Here is an 18,586-nt window from a genome sequence, read left to right on the forward strand (position 1 = left end):
TTTTATCATCAGGATCATGGGATTCCCATGAGGTCTTCGTTGGCCCCTTCTGTAGCCAATCTATATGTGGCTGATTTTGAAGAGAAATTTATACATTCTTCTCATTGGTGGACTTGCATTGTTAGATGGTATCGGTAGTTAATGATGTTTTCATCATTTGGAAATTATCAGAGGAGGCTTTAGAAGGATTTGTATCTTGGGTTAATTCTTTGGATGAACATTTATGTTTCACTTTATCAATCCAGTAAAACCTCCATTGCATATGTGAATGTTTTGCTATCCATTCAGGGACAACAGCTGATTACTACTGTTAACCGCAAATCTACTGACAGAAACAATTGACCTCAAGGGAGCCTACAATCTGGTTTGCATTCGCTCTGGCAATGAATGGAAGACAGCCTTCAATACCTGGGATGGGCACTTTGAATATCTAGTGATGCCTTTCGGCCTGTGCAACGCCCCGGCTGTCTTCCAAACCATGATGAACGACATTCTGCGTGATCTACTCTACAAATGTGTCGTCGTGTATTTGGATGACATCTTGATATTTTCCCAGGACATGAACACTCATCTGGAAGATGTCAAAAGAGTGCTGCTAAGACTCCGCGAGAACCGTCTATATGCCAAATTGTCAAAATGTGAATTCCACAAGGAATCAGTGCCTTTCTTAGGGTACATTGTTTCCAACCAGGGTTTCCAGATGGACCCACAGAAGCTGGAGAGCATTCAGAAATGGACACAACCCACAGGTCTAAAGGCTCTTAGATGATTTCTGGGATTTACCAACTACTACAGAACATTCATTAAGAACTACTCCTCACTAAGGGGTAGATTTTTAAAAATGGCGCGTTCGCGTACTTTTGTTCGCGCTCCAGGCGCAAACAAAAGTACGCTGGATTTTAGTAGATACGCATGTAGCCGCGCGTATCTGCTAAAATCCAGGATCTGCGCGCGCAAGGCTGCCGATTTTGGGCAGCCGGCGCGCGCCAAGCCGCGCAGCCTGCCTCCGTTCCCTCCGAGGCCGCTCCGAAATCGGGGCGGCCTCGGAGGGAACCCTCTTTCGCCCTCCCCTCACCTTCCAATCCCTTCCTCTACCTAACCCACCCCCCCGGCCCTATCTAAACCCCCCCTACCTTTGTCCGCGGATTTACGCCTCCCGGAGGGAGAAGTAAATCCGCGTGCGCCAGCGGGCTGCTGGCACGCGAGACGCAACCCGGGGGCGGTTCCGGAGGGTGCGGCCACGCCCCCGGACCGCCCCGGGCCGAAACCATGCCCCCGGGCCCGCCCCCAAAACACCACGTCCCGCCCCCAAAACGCCACGTCGATCGGGCCCGCCCCGACACGCCTCCGACACGCCCCCGACATGCCCCCGCCAAAAAACCCCGGGACTTACGCGAGTCCCGGGGCTTTGCGCGCGCCGGCAGGCCTATGGAAAATAGGCGCGCCGGCGCGCAAGGCCCTGCTCACGTAAATCCGGGCGGATTTACGCGAGCAGAGCTTTTAAAATCCGCCCCTAACTGTTCCGCTTACAGCAATGACCAAGAAAGGTGCCAATGTCGCCAATTGGTCTACGGAGGCAGCAACAGCATTCCAGAAACTGAAGGATGCCTTCTCAAGCAAGCCTTGCCTCCAACATCCGGATCCGACCTGGCCCTTCATCGTAGAGGTTGATGCCTTAGACGTAGGCATAGGGGCCATGCTAAGCCAGGCTGGTAACTCTAAGGCCTTACACCCTTGTTCTTTTTTCTCCCGACGCTTCTCACCAGCGGAGAAGAACTATGGCATAGGGGATAAAGAACTCCTGGCAAAAAAGATGGCATTCGAGGAGTGGTGCCCCTGGCTTGAAGGTGCACAACATCAGATCACAGTTTTCACAGATCATAAAAATCTGGAGTACCTCTGTCATGCTCAGCACCTAAACCATAGGCGGGCAAGGTGGTCTCTTTTCTTTAACAGATTTGACTTTGTGCTGAAATACCGCCCTGGAGATAAGAACGTCAAAGCAGATGCCCTATCTCGCTCATTTCTCTCTGAGGACATGCCTGATGAACCCCAACATATCATCGACCTGAAAAGAGTTATCTTGTCAGCTACTCACCCAGTCCCTGCGGGTAAGACCATTGTACCCAAAAACTTAAGGAAAAAGTTGTTAGCTTGGGCTCACGATTCTAAACTGGCTGTACACCCTGGTCAACGCAGAACGCTGGCTAAATTACAGAAGTACTACTGGTGGCCCACCATGAAGGAATGAAGAAACAGCAAGGAAGGCTGTCTAACAAAGCCGTGAGGGCGACAAAACAGGATTAGCAGCCAGATGTCCAAATGATTTCCTTTATTGGGTAGTAACACGAATATATGAACAATGCCCAACTCTGGCCGAGTTTCGCCCTCTTACAATGGGGCTACATCAGGGGCTACAACATACAATAACACATACTTGTAAATAATAAAAAATAATAATAAGAACATAACTGAAACACAATTAAAATGGTAACATGAAAATGTGGTGTAAATATGAATTATGACACAGCATATAAGTGTGAAAATGAGAACACCAATTAAATTTGTGGTCTTTACCTCTACTTGAGTCGTGTTATGATGACAATCCAAGTCTTAAAAAAGACTTGCTTTGATGTTTTTTGAAAGGTCTATAAATATTTTTTAGATTTTAAGATTCAATATTTGTTTTCAATGAATTTATACATTTAATTTACAGACCTTTTGTTGCACAGTCTTTTTTAAGACTTGGATTGTAGCCCCTGATGTAGCCCCATTGTAAGAGGGCGAAACTCGGCCAGAGTTGGGCATTGTTCATATATTCGTGTTACTACCCAATAAAGGAAATCATTTGGACATCTGGCTGCTAATCCTGTTTTGTCGCCCCCACCATGAAGGAAGACACATTCTCCTATGTTGCTTCTTGCATAAACCACCGCCCGGTCATCCTTGGGGCCTTCTCCAACCCTTGAGTGCCAGATGAGCCCTGGACTCACATTGCTACAGACTTTGTGGTAGATTTACCACTCTCGGGAGGTAACAACACCATCTGGGTAACAGTGGATCGTTTCTCAAAGATGGCTCACTTCGTGGTGCTCCCTGGCTTGCCCTCAGCCATGGAGCTTGCAAAGCTTTTCATCACTCACATCTTTTGCTACATGGCATGCCAAAGCACATCGTCTTGGACAGAGGAACCCAATTCACAGATAAATTTTGGAGAGCACTGTGCAAGAAGTTTGATATCTCTCTCGACTTCACCTCTGCATACCATCCTCAGTCTAATAGGCAAATGGAGAGATAGGACACTCAAGCAGTTCATTCGTGCCTATGTTGGTACTCATCAAAATGACTGGGCTGAACCTTTGCCCTGGGCTGAATTCGCCATCAACTCTCATCCAGCAACATCAACTGGATCAACACCATTTGAAGTGGTCTATGGACAACTACCATCACCACCATTACTACTTCGACTGAAAGTGGAAGTAGTAATGGTGGTGATGGTAGTTGTCCGTAGTTATCTTTGGCAGATCAATCTACTGCCAAAGATATTCAACAACTATGGACTTAAACCAAAGAGATGCTCCGTAGAGCAGGACAAAGAGCAAAGAACGCCTATGATGCTCACCACTGCAAGGCTCCAGAATTCCAGCCTGGTGACAAAGTCTGGCTGTCTACAAAATACCTGACTAAAGCTACCATCAGCTCGTTATGGTCCACGCTTCGTCGGACTCTTTCCCATTCTCCAACAACTAGGTACTCTTACGTACAGTCTGAAACTTCCACCAGCATTGAAGATTCATAATGCGTTCCTTGTCTCACTACTGAAACTGCTAGTCCTTAGTGAGTTCGCAACTAAGACACCTGAGCCTACACCCATTGATGCAGAAGAAGACATCTAATACAAGGTAGACGCTATCCTTGATGTGAGAAAGAGAGGCAGAGTATGGGAATAACTCCTGTCATGGAAACTCTTGGGAACCTTTGTCAAATATCATGGATAAAGGGATGCTTCAGCAATACCACAGAATGCATCCTCAGAAACCAAGACTAGGTAGGAGGTCTGGAGGGAGCCCTTTGAAGGGGGGTACTGTTGCATCCATCAGTCTCAGACGGCTTCGACCCTTGTGCCTCACCTTTTTCTCTGCTCTCCCCGCTAGCCTTGGGAAGATGGCTACCGCTGTGTCTGCAAGCCGCATTCTCCGGCGTCCCCGGAATGGCTATGGCAAAGCCTCACGCCATGTTTCTCCTAAGGGCCTCCTAGGGTGCGCGCGCGCATGCCACCCACGTCTTTATCCACGTCATGGCAGGAACCTCGGGGGCGTCCCCCTCGAGTGTCGTCACGCCATCCGGGTATTTAGCCTACGCTTGTTTGCTAGCTCATTGAGTTAGCAAGGATTGGACTCATCCGGTCTAAGCTACTCTGCCGCTTCCTTACTGCCACTGGAAGCTCTTTCTGCTCTTTGGGGTATTCTCTAACCTGGGTACCCGCTCCTTACTGGGATCAGGAACTCGCTCCTCGAGGGCCTGCTCTCCCTGCCTCTGTGCCAGTTACCATTGACTTCTGCCTGGTGGAATCATCAACCTTACAGCTACCATCTAGTGAGTAATCTAATTCTCAGTCTGTCTCATCTATAGCTCTGCCGTGCTGGGAAACCTACACCTGGATATCCCTATACCAATTTGGAGAGACGGGTTCCCTCTGCCGAGGGTCTCTGGACTGCTACCTCTGGATCACCTCACTACTGTCACTTCTGGTAGTATACAACAGCAGTACAATAAAGACAAAACTCTGTGTTTGTGCATCCTGAGTCTAGCCCAGTACTGTGGCTCCCCACGGGGGTCCTCCCTGTGGGCGTGGTTATCTGCCACAGTACCCAAGAATCCACTCAAACACCTTGAAACCATAACACTCAGTCACTGTCCTAATACATGGGTGACCAGCCCTGCTAATTATGCAGTGTCTGGAAATGTCCATGGGTTCAAAGAATCTTTCCCAAGCTTTATGAAAACTTTTAAACTTTCGCAATACATTTCCCATATGAGGCAGTTTTGGACATTAAATCCTGCCATTCTTTAAATATGTCTGATTGATTTAATTTCCATCTAGTTCCTTAAAATCATTCATGGAACCATGAAAAGGCACAAACTACACCTTTTTGTATATGCTACTCTTGCAGTAACCTTCCCCTACACCCATGGCCAATAGCAGCTGACTTTTCATATTGCCAATAGATTTGCAAAACTCATGACTTTCCATACATTCCAGTGTATTGTGGAGGAAGATGTTGAATTATCCCTGTGAGTTTTAACCTGCCACCACAGAATATCCAGCTATCTAACACTGCTCATTCCTTCTGATCCACAGGAAGAGGCAAGAAACTTCAGTCCATTTCATCTGGGCACATTCAAGGACTGTAGCTGAATGAGGCAAAACACAAGCAGAGTCATTTCAGCTGACAGTGTCCCTGTGAAAAACAAAATCCAGGCAAGAATGTGTAAGGTCACTGTGACCACAAGGAAGTGAAATCAAAATGTTCTCTTTGACTTGAGCTCTTGCCTGGCTTGACCTTCTCCACGAGAGCTAGGCTCTGATCTACAGCCAGACTCTGGCCCTCAGTGGTATCCCCTCATACAGCCTACAGCATGGTTGCTATGTCATTATGTCCAGCCTATCTTTCAGAATACTTTATCTGATCATCCTATGGGTCCGTGCAAAAAAAGAACTGAAAACAGAAAGAAAGATGTTAAAACTTAAACTTGACAGAGAAAACATGCAAAACTCTCCATGTCATAAACCACAGTCAACCACTAACGATGCCTGCAAAGAGGCATCAATTTCCCGCTCTTAGGCCTTGATGAGTCTATAGCAGCAGGATATATCTCCAATAGGGCTTCCAAAGGGCCCAGTTTCAACTACTGGTTTTACCCCCATATTACTTATGAGGGTAATTTTCAAAAGGAGTTATGTGTGTAAATGTAACTACTTTTGTAGCATTTTTCAAAAGCCATTTACTCACGTAAAGTGCACTTCCGTGAGTAAATCCTATGGACAATTCAATGGCATCCATTCATTGTAACAATTTTCAAAAGCACATGTACATGAGTAAAGTGCATTTACTCCAGTAAGTCTCAGTTTTACTCGAGTAAATGCTTTTTAAAATCAGGCCCTTAATGAACCCCTGGGTGGGATGGCTCTCACAGACTTAAAGCGATGGAGCTATTGCGTGGCAGACATCAATCACTGGTCAATACATCTTAATAGAGAAACCTTTTATTGTAGGGACAGACATAAGAACATAAGAAATTGCCATACTGGGTCAGACCAGGGGTCCATCAAGCCCAGCATCCTGTTTCCAACAGAGGCCAAACCAGGCCACAAGAACCTGGCAATTACCCAAACACTAAGAAGATTCCATGCTACTGATGCAATTAATAGCAGTGGCTATTCCCTAACTCAACTTGATTAATAGCCGTTAATGGACTTCTCCTCCAAGAACTTATCCAAACCTTTTTTGAACCCAGCTACACTACCTGCACTAACCACATCCTCTGGCAACAAATTCCAGAACTTTCTTGTGCGTTGAGTGAAAAAGAATTTTCTCTGATTATTCTTAAATGAGCTACTTGCTAACTTCATGGAATGCCCCCTAGTCCTTCTATTATTCGAAAATGTAAATAACCAATTCACATCTTCTCGTTCAAGACCTCTTATGATCTTAAAGACCTCCATCATATCCCCCTTCAGCCGTCTTTTCTCCAAGCTGAACAGCCCTAACCTCTTTAGCCTTTCCTCATAGGGGAACTGTTCATCATTTTGGCTGTCCTTCTCTGTACCTACTCCATCACAACTATATCTTTTTTGAGATGTGGTGACCAGAACTGTACACAGTATTCAAGGTGCGGTCTCACCATGGAGCGATACAGAGGCATTATGACATTTTCTGTTTTATTCACCATTCTCTTTCTAATAATTCCCAACATTCTGTTTGCTTTTTTGACTGCCGCAGCACACTGAACAGACAATTTCAATATGTTATCCACTATGACGCCTAGATCTCTTTCTTGGGTGGTAGCACCTAATATGGAACCTAACATTGTGGAACCTATATGCATCTAACATATGGAACCTATATGCATCACCTTGCACTTATCCACATTAAATTTCATCTGCCATTTTGATGCCCAATTTTCCAGTCTTGCAAGGTCCTCTTGTGATTTAACTACTCTGAATAATTTTGTATCATCCGCAAATTTGATAACCTCACTTGTCGTATTCCTTACCAGATCATTTATATATATATTGAAAAGCACCGGTCCAAGAACAGATCCCTGAGGCACTCCACTGTACCCTTTTCCACTGAGAAAATTGACCATTTAATCCTACTCTCTGTTTCCTGTCTTTTAACCAGTTTGTAATTCACGAAAGGACATTGCCTCCTAACCCATGACATTTTAGTTTTCTTAGAAGCCACTCATGAGGGACTTTGTCAAACATCTTCTGAAAATCCAAATACACTACATCTACCGGTTCACCTTTATCCACATGTTTATTAACCCCTTCATAAAAATGAAGCAGATTTGTTAGGCAAGACTTCCCTTTGGTAAATCCATGTTGATTGTGTTCCATTAAACCATATCTTTCTAATTGCTCTACGATTTTGATCTTGAGAATAGTTTCCACTATTTTTCCTGGCACTGAAGTGTGGCTCACTGGTCTATAGTTACCCGGATCGCCCCTGGAGCCTTTTTTAAATATTGGGGTTACATTGGCCACCCTCCAATCTTCAGGTACAATGGATGATTTTAATGATAGGTTACAAATTTTAACTAATAGATCAGAAATTTAATTTTTTAGTTCCTTCAGTACCTTAGGATGCATTCCATCCGGTCCAGGTGATTTACTACTCTTTAGTTTGTCAATTTGGCCTACTACATCTTCCAGGTTCACAGTGATTTCATTCAGTTTGTCTGACTCATCACCCCTGAAAACCATCTCTGGAACTGGTATCTCCCCAACATCCTCATTAGTAAACACGGAAGCAAAGAATTCATTTAGTCTTTCTGCAAGGGCCTTATCTTCCCTAAGAGCCCCTTTAACCCCTCTGTCATCTAATGGTCCAACCGACTCCCTCACAGGTTTCTTGCTTCAGATATATTTAAAAACATTTTTATTATGAGTTTTTGCCTCTATGGCCAACTTCATTTCAAATTCTCTCTTCGCCTGTCTTATCAATGTTTTACACTTAACTTGACAATGCTTATGTTTTATTCTATTTTCTTCAGATGGATCCTTCTTCCAGTTTTTGAAGGATTTTTTTTGGCTAAAATAGCCTCTTTCACCTCACCTTTTAACCATGACGGTAATCGTTTTGCCTTCCTTCCACCTTTCTTAATGTGTGGAATACATATGGACTGCGCCTCTGGGATTGTATTTTTAAACAATGTCCATGCCTGTTGAACACTTTTTACCTTTGCAGCTGCACCTTTCAGTTTTTTTCTATTTTCCTCATTTTATCAAAGTTTCCCTTTGAAAGTTTAGTGTTAGAGCTGCAGATTTACTTATTGTCCCCCTTCCAGTTATTAGTTTAAATTTGATCATGCTATGATCACTGTTACCAAGTGGCCCCAACACCCTTACCTCTCTCACCAAATCCTGTGTTCCACTAAGAATTAAATCTAAAATAGCTCCCTCTCTTGTTGGTTCCTGAACCAATTGCTCCATGAAACAGTCATTTATTACATCCAGGAACTTTATGTCTCTAGCAAGTCCTGATGTTACATTTACCCAGTCAATATTGGGGTAATTGAAATCTCCCATTATTATTGCACTGCCAAATTGGTTAGCTTCCCTGATTTCTCTTAGCATTTCATCATCTGTCTGACCATTTTGTCCAGGTGGATGGTAGTATAAGCCTATCACTATACTCTTACCCAACACACATGGGATTTCTACCCATATAGATTCTACTGAGCATTTAGTCACTTTTATGATCTTTATCCTGTTGGACTCTATATCCTCCCGGACATAAAGTGCCACATCCCCACCAAGTTGATCCTCCCCATTGGTTATCCTCCTTCCACCAAGTCTCTGTGATGCCAATTATGTCATTCTCACCATTTGCTGCTATGCACTCTAACTCTCCCTTAGACTTCTGGGATTGGCATACAGACATTTCAAAGTGTGTTTTTTGTTTGTATTAACAACCTGCTTTTCAGTTGTTAGGGATAATTCAGAAATCATTAGCTTCGGTGATTTTTTACATATAGGCACATGGACTATGTTTGCTTTAATGGAACCTCTCTGTTGGGATGCCCTCTGTTTCATTAGTATCCTTCAAGGATACATTTCTCTGAACCATGCACTGCTGAGTGACTGTCGGCTTTCCCCCTTGTTCTAGTTTAAAAGCTTCTCTATCTCTTTTGAAAGTTAGTGCCAGCAGCTTGGTTCCACTCTGGTTAAGGTAGAACCCATCCTTTCAGAAAAGTCTCTCCTTTCCCCAAAAGTTTCCCCAGTTCCTTACAAAGCTGAATCCCTCTTCCCTGCACCATCATCTCATACACGCATTGAAACTCTGGAGCTCTGCCTGCCTCTGGGGATCTGCACGTGGTGTACATTAATCAAAAGTATCTTACTAGCGTGAACACAAGGACCCTGACACGGCCGTGTTTTGCATCAGGGCTGCGTCAGGGGGAGCAGACACTGTACATATCTTAGATCGGATGCTCTCAGACTTAAGTGAACTGAAAAATGACTGTGAAAGATAGATACTGTTCTTATGTAGAGCAGCAGATATGAAGTTGCATAAAAACAATGTCTCGGTGTATCGGTTCTTATCAAAAGATTGAATACAAGCAGAGTGTAAAGAAAATCAAATAACATTAGTATTGAAGGGCTCAGGCACAAGCCATGGATCGGCTCATTCGCTGTTTAAAGGTTTGGAACCCTCTTTCTGTGCCATGGTTGGCTCATGCTACAAAAATGGATTACAAGAGGAAAATCAAACAGAAGTAGATCAGATTAACAAGCTAGCCGAGAAAAGGTTAAAAACAAAAAATCCTTTAGGAACAAGTTAGTAAAACCAGTAACAGGAAATCTAACTAAAAATCCCACAATCTAAAATGGTGCCTAGAGGTGAAAAAGGTTAAGGCATATCAGCACAATCTAACCCACTGTTTACTAAATCTCTCTTCACCTCCCCAGCTCCTTCTGGTAAGGAAACCAGTAATTCCTTACATACATACCAGTAGCTCCAGGTTCTCTTAAGAAAGACAGATTTACATGTTCACAGATTGGTTCAGTCTATCCACATGGAGTGGACTCAGCTGGGAACCCGATTATTCAAATGTTATTGCAGTGCAAAAATTGCTTCAATGTTATCAAGAAACATAATTTCATGAGCAAAACACCAGGTCAAAACTGAAGCAAAACTTTGATTCAGTAAATCTTCCCGTTTGCTCCTGGTGTCTTCCCCACTGAGCTCCAGTGGGTTAAATCCATTGCTTTGCCTGCTTCTGGTGACCTACTATATAAAACCTCTGCTGATCCACAGTGGACAAGATATAGATCTGGAGCTTTTATTGATACAAGCCCCAAAAGCTTCTGAAACTCCCAGCGTTCTGATACCCACGACCTGAAAGACAGCAAAATGAATGTTCTTACCACCTGACAGGACGAAATCGTCTTTCCTGGCTCAGTATGCTAATATGTTGGGAATAGACATTTTTGTTTTGGACACCGGTTCAGTTCTCTCTGATCAAATTCGATGAATTTGAGTAAGCCACGTATTACCCCATGCTGTATGGGGCGGGGAAAGGATATACCAACCATAACTGTTGGTTGGCACAATGCTCTGTCCACTGATGGTGCTATATACACCATCAGTGAGTTTTCACTCAAGCCTTTCCTAGATTAGTTTAGGATAGTATAGATTATATTCATTTAGTAGCTATTACAGATAGCAATACGTGGATTAAAATTGATTATTGTAGGCTGTGTTTATTTCAGGAGGGAGGAAAGAGGCATCAAGGTAGAGCATGGTTTACTGTGGTATGATGGAGTACTGAGAGATTGCTGGTGTGGGATGAGTTTCTTCAAGGTGGGAGACCAGGCATGGATGAGAGGGTTTAGGAGAATATGGGTTTCAGATGGAGGGTAGGATGAAGGATAGTAATAATTAGAAATGGGTTTTATTTGTTGTTGGGAGGGTCCGTGGATTAAACTGTTTGGAGGGTAGGGCAGGGGCGTGGCTGCTATGTTTGTAGTGTTGTATGATATTATTCTATTGTAATCCATTGTGCAGCGCATAGCAATTAGTTGTAATATAAAATCTAATTACTTTAAACTACCAATTTTCTTTGCTCTTTACTTTTCAGTGTGTCATTATTTTTCTACCATCGCTTTCCTGACCACTTTCTGCACTTGTGCATGAAGCCTGCCCGGCCAGGATAATATGGCACCAGGCTCGCTGATGCAAGCCTAGCCGCCGCCGTGCTGGGGGAGGGGAGCCTCTAGGTGACCGGACAGTCACCCGGGCCCACGTGTAGTTTGCTGCACCGGGATTGGGTGGTTCTTTCAACCACATCATGGAGGGAGTTGATTGGCTCCCGAGGGGTTAGCGAAGGGGGGGAGGAGCCGGTTGAGGGATTAGGTGAATCCCTCTGATCTGTCCCTCTTCACGGCTGGGCATCTGGCGCTGCATTGCGGTTCTGTCGGTAAAAAAAAAAGGGGGGGCATTTGTTTTTCTTTTTCAGTGGTTTTTTTGCGAGCAGGTGCGGCGGAGATGGTTCCAGTGGCGGCGCGGCGGCGGCGAATCGCGAGCGTGATGGCGTCCAAGGAAGCAACGATGGCATCAGACGTGTTGGAGGGTGCGGAGCCTGATGTCAGCGGCGGCGATTTGAGGGCGGAGGCAGTCGGCCCAGCAGTGAGTGCTGGCGTGGGCGTGGCTAAGGGGCGGGCCTCTCGTTTCCAGATGCAGAGGGGTGCGACTGCACTGCCGGGCAGTAAGGGGGGCTCTAGCAGGGCCGTTTTGCATGCTCCCGTCCTTTCTCCTTCCCTTTGCGATCCTTGCCAGCAGCCGGCAGCTCCGGCGCCTGTGCACACGGAGCTGTCTGGTGCAGCAACAGGCAGAGTTGTGAGGGATGAGGCTGTTCTGCCTTCTCCTGTGCCTGATCTCTGCGCTGGGCTTGTTCCCGTGTAGAGCCTGTTTGCGGGCTCTTCTGTGGCGTAGGGGGCTGGTGCCAGTGGTCAGGCCCCCCCTGTTGGGCCTCCTGGATGGATGGCTTCCAGTTTTCCCAGGGTAGGGGCTCCTGGGGCTTCGGTTGCGTCCAGTTCCGGGGTTAGATGTCGGCGGGGCTGATGTCCGATACCCTCCTGCTGGTTCTTCTGGTTAGGCCCCCTCTTGTTCCTCTGGGGCAGGTCCTTCTGGGGCCCAGGGCCTTTGTCTGGCTCCGAGATCAGCCACTGGTGCTCCGCCAGCAAGGGCACACCACAGGGTTGGGGCCCTGGGGATGGTTGCATCTCCTTTTACCCTATGTGGTTTGGGGGCCCTTCGCCATCTTGGTACGGCTGTCCATCTGGGTGGTTTCCTGCTCCTTCAGTCCCCCCTTGGGGTGTTAATTTGGGTCCTTGGAGGGGTATGCAGGCCCGGTCTCTTTGGGTTATGGTCCCCGGGGTTGTCCTTACTTCTTTGAGGGGCGTCGGGCGAGTCCGGGTGGTACTGGGTCGGCTGGGCCTGTGGCTGCTGCTTCTGATCTGTATCCGCAGATTCCTCCGGCTGGCGGACTGGACAGGCCAGGTCCTTCGCGACAGGAGGAGTGGCGCAATGATCCCTTCTCTGTGGCTGCCAGCATGCCCGGTCCTGTGAGAGCGCCGATCGGTGTGAGTGGTCCTACCAGTGGACAGCATGCATCAGGTTCCGAGGCTCCAGCTTCGGTTGAATCCAGTGGTACCAGCAGTCAGATTGGTGAGTTACATAAGTCTGGCGTGGGTGTCACAGCGATGAGCATCAGCATGAGTGATGTGACCACTGCTTCTTCGGTTATAGTTGGGGCGCCTGCGGATGTTAGTGCTGTGGCTTCTAAGAAACGTGAGCGGTCCCGGCGTAAGAAGAAACGATCCCGCTCCAGCTCTTCCACTTCTTCTTCCTCTTCCTCGTCCTCCTCGTCGGCATCCTCCAATGTACTCAGGGAGGGGGGGGGGGGCATCCGGACAGGTCCTGGAAAAGTGGTCTCCTGCTCTCGTCAGCTTATCGGAGCTGTGGGAGGATGTTCTGAGATCCCATTGGTGGAAGATTAGGCAGCAAAAATACATAGATATCTTCCTGCTGCTCAAGGGCCGCTGGGGCAGGAGGAAGGCAAAGAAAAGTCGACGGGGGTGGGGGGGGTGATAGGCCACAGGGGGGAGATCGCCGGGTGGTGCATAACGTGTTGAATTGGATCAACTGTTTCCTTCGGCTGGCCAGTGTGGTGGGTCATCATGATCCTGCCCAGTATGGGCAGTTGCTCGCTTATGTTGATGCCATTTTGGACGCCAGTCGGGTGTACGAGGGATGGTCGTGGCTCAATTATGATAAGCAATTTCGCGACTTAATAGAGGAAAACAAGCACATGGCTTGGGGGACCAGGGATGTCAGGTTGTGGTTGACCCAGATGGGTTCCAAGGCAGGGTCTTCTTCATCCGCAGACATGGGTAGGTCCGCTAGTGTTTCCGGTGTGCGGTCCTTTCGGTCTGGGGCCCCTCCGGGGGCAGCAGTCGAGCAGGGGTTGCCTTCCCCGATGTGTGCTGGAAGTACAATCGGTCGGGATGCAGTTTTCCCGATTGCAAGTTCCGGCATGCATGCTCCGGGTGCGGACAAGGGCACCCTGCATCCAAGTGACCCAAGCGATTGGGTGGTGGGGTCGGTGGGGGGGGGGGGAATCGTTCCTAAGAACCCTCCTAAGTGATGTTTCGAGTGTGGCTCCTACCCCTGTTCGCCTGGACGCCATGCGGTCCTGGTTGGATAGGTACCCGAAAGTGGCGGATGCTAATTTGTTGCGGGTAGGTTTTGAACAGGGTGTTCCTATCCCCTTTGCGGGTCCGGTGGGGGTGGGTGGAGGTAACAATTGTCCACCAGTTTGTAAACTGGCTCACGTGGTCTTGGCCAAGTTGCAAAACGAGATTGCTTTGGGGCGGATTGGGGGTCCTTTCCCGGCCCCTCCGATGGATGGCATGGTTTTCTCCGCTTTGGCTGTAATACCGAAGAAGGAGCCAGGTAAGTTCCGGCTGATTCACAACCTTTCCTTCCTGGAGGGTATGTCCGTTAATGATCACATCCCGCAGGATCTCTGTTCAGTGTGGTATGTATCCTTCGAGGCGGCGGTAGCTATTGTTCGTCGTTATGGCGTAGGAGCCTTGATGGCTAAGGTGGACATCGAGTCTGCCTTCCGGCTTCTCCCGATCCATCCCAAATGTTTTCCATTGTTGGGTTTTCGATTTCAGGAAGAATTCTATTTTGATAGGTGCCTGCCTATGGGTTGTTCCATCGCGTGTGCCTATTTTGAAGCCTTCAGCTCCTTTGTCCATTGGGTGGTGGCGGAACGGGCCGGGATAGCTACTCTTGTTCATTACCTGGACGATTTCCTGTTTGTGGGGGAGGCGTCTTTGACGACATGTTCCCAGTTGTTGCAGTGTTTCCAGGAAACTGCGGTGGAATTCGGGATTCCTTTAGCTGTGGGCAAGACTGAGGGCCCTTTGGCCTTTCTGGGCATCGAGTTGGACTCGGTCATGATGACCTCGCGTCTGCCGACTTCCAAGGTGGTAGCATTACAGGATCTGGTGTCCCGGACTGTGCGGGCTAAGAAGTTGACACTGCGTCAGATGCAGTCGATAGTGGGGAGTCTCAACTTTGCAAGTCGGGTGATCCCTATGGCTCGGGTGTTCATCCGTCGGTTGAGCCATAATATGTCTGGTTTGCGCAAAAGCGGCCATAGGATTCGAATTACGCGGCGGCTGCGGGAAGACTTTTTGATATGGGACCGTTTCTTGGTTGATTTCAATGGCTGTTCGCTGTGGCAAGGTGCGGCGGTATCTAACCACAACGGCGAGCTCTATACTGATGCGGCCGGGTCGGCGGGTTTTGGCGCCTATTTTCAGGGATCCTGGTGTGCAGATGTTTGGCCGGGGCACTGGCAAGAGTCAGGTGTTACCAGGAATATTTATATTCTTGGAACTATTTCCGATAGTGGTGTCCATTGTTCTTTGGGGTGCGAGATTGCGGGACAAAAAAGTGGTCTTCTGGTGCGATAATCTGGGGGTGGTAGAGGTGATTAACAGGTGGGCTGCTAAGTGTATCTTGGTTTCGGACCTGCTGCGCGAGTTGGTGCTGCATTGTATGGGATTGAACATCACGGTCTGGGCCAGACATGTCCTGGGCGTAGCTAACTCTATCACCGATTCTCTTTCTCGTTGCAAGAGCTTGCACCAGAAGCGGATCTGCAGGGAGCGTCAGTGCTGTCTTTCCTTTGGAGCTTCGGCACCCGGAAGCATGGATGCTGCTCTGGTCATCATTAGCTCTGTCCACCTGGAACTGCTATGTGAAGTCCGCTCATAAGGTGGTGTCCTTCTTGGCTAGTCAGGGTTGGCCTTGGGGTCCGGTCTCCGATGAGTTCCTGGTGAGGTTTGTGGAGACGTCTAGGGGGTTGGGCACTTCTAGGTCAGCAGTTTACAGGCATTTAGCTGGGTTCTCCTTCTTTACGAGAGCGCATGGTTGGGGGTTCCCGGTAGGGAGGTTTTTGATCCGATGGTTGCTGGAGAGTTGGGCGCGCGGTGCTCCCCAGGTGCGCGACAAACGCCTGCCTATTACGCAGGATATTCTGGGTCAATTGTGGGATGTGTTGTCGGATATTTGCGACAATGAGTTTGAGTGTTGTCTGTTCCAGTTGGCCTTTGTTTGGGCGTTTTTCAGGGCTTTTCGTGTGAGTGAGGGCTTGCTTGGCCGCGTTAGGGCTGGACTCTGCAAGATATGGGACTCACTCATTTCGGATTGCGGCTGCGACCTCTGCGGCACTGTCAGGTCTATCGGGCGGCGTGATTCAGCGGATCAGTCGGTGGAAGTCTGATGCTTTCACTAGGTATGTGCGTAAGGGGTCTCCGTAAGCACACATGATATTAACATGTCTCTCTTTGCAGATGTGGTCCCTCGTGAACTCATTGTGTGGATCATGGGACACTCCTACTTGGCTTGGGCCTTTTCACATGCTCAGGAGCTTCCGTACGGGACAAATCTAGATTTGGGGGGCGTGGAGTGACCTTTTGTTGGTTGGGGCGAAGGGGGATGCGTTGGGGAGAATTGTTGGGGTGTTTTCGGTGGGGGGTCACTTGTCTCAGTCCTCTGGACATTTTGATCATTCATCTTGGGGGAAATGATTGGGGGAAGATGTCGGGCCGGCGGTTCATTGACATGGTACGTGGGGACCTGAAGTGTGTTTCTTTCCTGCTGCCATCCACTGTTATCTGTTGGTCCGATATCATTCTGCGTCCTGCAGTGATCAAACAAATGATCTGGCATTGTTGTCGTGCTAAGGCCAATCAGCAGATTGGTTCATGGCTGACTTCGATCGGGGGTTTCCATATCCGGCACGATTGGTCTTGGGAACTGGTGCCTGGCTTCTTCCGGGGACATGGGGTGCATCTTTCCTTTATTGGCATGGATTTGTTCTTGAATTTGCTGCAGGAGGCTGTGGAATGCATTCTCTGGGGGAGTCCTGGCCGCATCTTTGGGGGTCGCAGGTAATTTCATCTGCGCCTGTGGCGGGTAGCCCGAGCTGATTGGTGGGGGGTTATGTTGTAACTGGTGGCAGACCTGAATGGGGGCAGGTCAGTGGTCCTTAGCCAAACAACTGGGTGCAGTTGTGGCTGGTACGGCTCCTTGCTGAATGGTGGCAGGGGTCGATTTATTCAACTCTTTGCTGGATGGCGGCAGGGGTTGGTTTATTCGGCTCCTTGCTCGATGGTGGCGGGAGTCGTGGGGATGTGATAAAGGGGCGGTGCTTCATGCAGGCTGGGACAGCCTGGGGAGCTTCCCTGGCAGGCTGGGACAGCCTGGGTTTACATGTTTTCAGGCTGGGATAGCCTGGGTTGCCCATCTTGCTGACTTGTGGCGGATGGGAGAAATGGGAATTCAAGATGTATATTTGCCTGGCTCGGGCTCCGGGATGTTTAATAAAGTTGCGGCCTGTTGACTCCCAAATCAGTGTCTGTGAATTATTGGTTGTAAAGGGGCGGGCTTGGGCAGAAGCGTCAGTCCTGGCTGCCCATATTGGGGGTCATTTTCAAAGGAGTTACGCATGTAAATGTGACATACTATCGTAGCAATTTTCAAAAGCTATTTACTCGAGTAAAGTGCACTTACTTGAGTAAATCCTATGGACAATTCAATGGCATATATTGTAGCAATTTTGAAAAGCCCACTTACTTGAGTAAAGTGTATTTACTCGAGCAAAAACCAGTTTTGCTCGAGTAAATGCTTTTTAAAATCTACCCCATTATGTGTAAGGCCCTTTTGCCTTTAACATACAGGGTGGTCTATCCCTGCAAGTTCCCACTGATTTGATTTTTTGAGTTGATTTGTATCTTGCTTTTCTGCACTTCAAAGCAGATTACATTCAGGTATTGTAGGTATTGGGGTGGGGGGGGGGAGAGAGCAGTAGGTGGTTTCTGCCAGGAGAGGATATGCAGAGACCCCTGTAGGTGAAGTTCCAGTTTCAGTTCTTTCCCAGTGGAATGAGAGGAGGTCAGAGCTTTCACCAGACCAGAGAAAGCAGTTTGTTGGTCTTATACTTTCCTCTGAAAGAAGCAAAGGATTTCTGCTACAGCAATAGTAGAGGACAAAAGAACAATTCAGCCCTGCATCAGTCCTACTGCTATCCCATGCCTGAAGAATTCTGAGGCTGCCTTGTATGCCTTTAGACCTAACTCAGTAAAATCCTTGATCTATCCAGCTCAGGTCCTAGAAGTAAACTCCAGGTGGGATAGCAACTTCCTGAGGCCCTGGTAATCATATTGGCTGGGGAGAAGGGAGTAAAGATTCATACGTTTTCCAGTAGTGGGTGGAGGCCTGTAGTCTACTGGAAGTAACAGAATGGGTTGGGAGTTAGTGAAGATTATATTGGAGGAAAGGAAAGACTGTCTTACTCAAATAATGTCTCCATTGCAAATTACCTGCCCTCGGCATACAGGAGCAGATGACCTGTGTCTTCTAAATACTTTTGTTCTGCTATCTACTTCAAGCGAAAGGACAATTGTTTGGAAACAACAAGCCAGAGTGCTATTTTATTTTATATATATATTTTATTTTTTTTTGTATCAGTTGGGTTTAAGAATAAGTGTGTTCCCACACCAGAGGGCTTTGGAGACTATTCTCTCCCGCCTCCTGCCTCTCCCCTCCACACCCCCTCCTCTCAACAAGCAAGAACTCCATCATCCATCTCATGTTAAATAGAGAGCCAAGGTTACAGATGCACCCTGGAAGCACATTTGGAGTCTGTGTTGTGCACGTGGTGAAGAAAAGAGCTGAGGATTACAAGGCCTCAAGGGATAGGAAGAGTACATTTT

This window comes from Rhinatrema bivittatum, chromosome 9 (genome assembly GCF_901001135.1).
Source record: "Rhinatrema bivittatum chromosome 9, aRhiBiv1.1, whole genome shotgun sequence".
NCBI lineage: Eukaryota > Metazoa > Chordata > Amphibia > Gymnophiona > Rhinatrematidae > Rhinatrema > Rhinatrema bivittatum.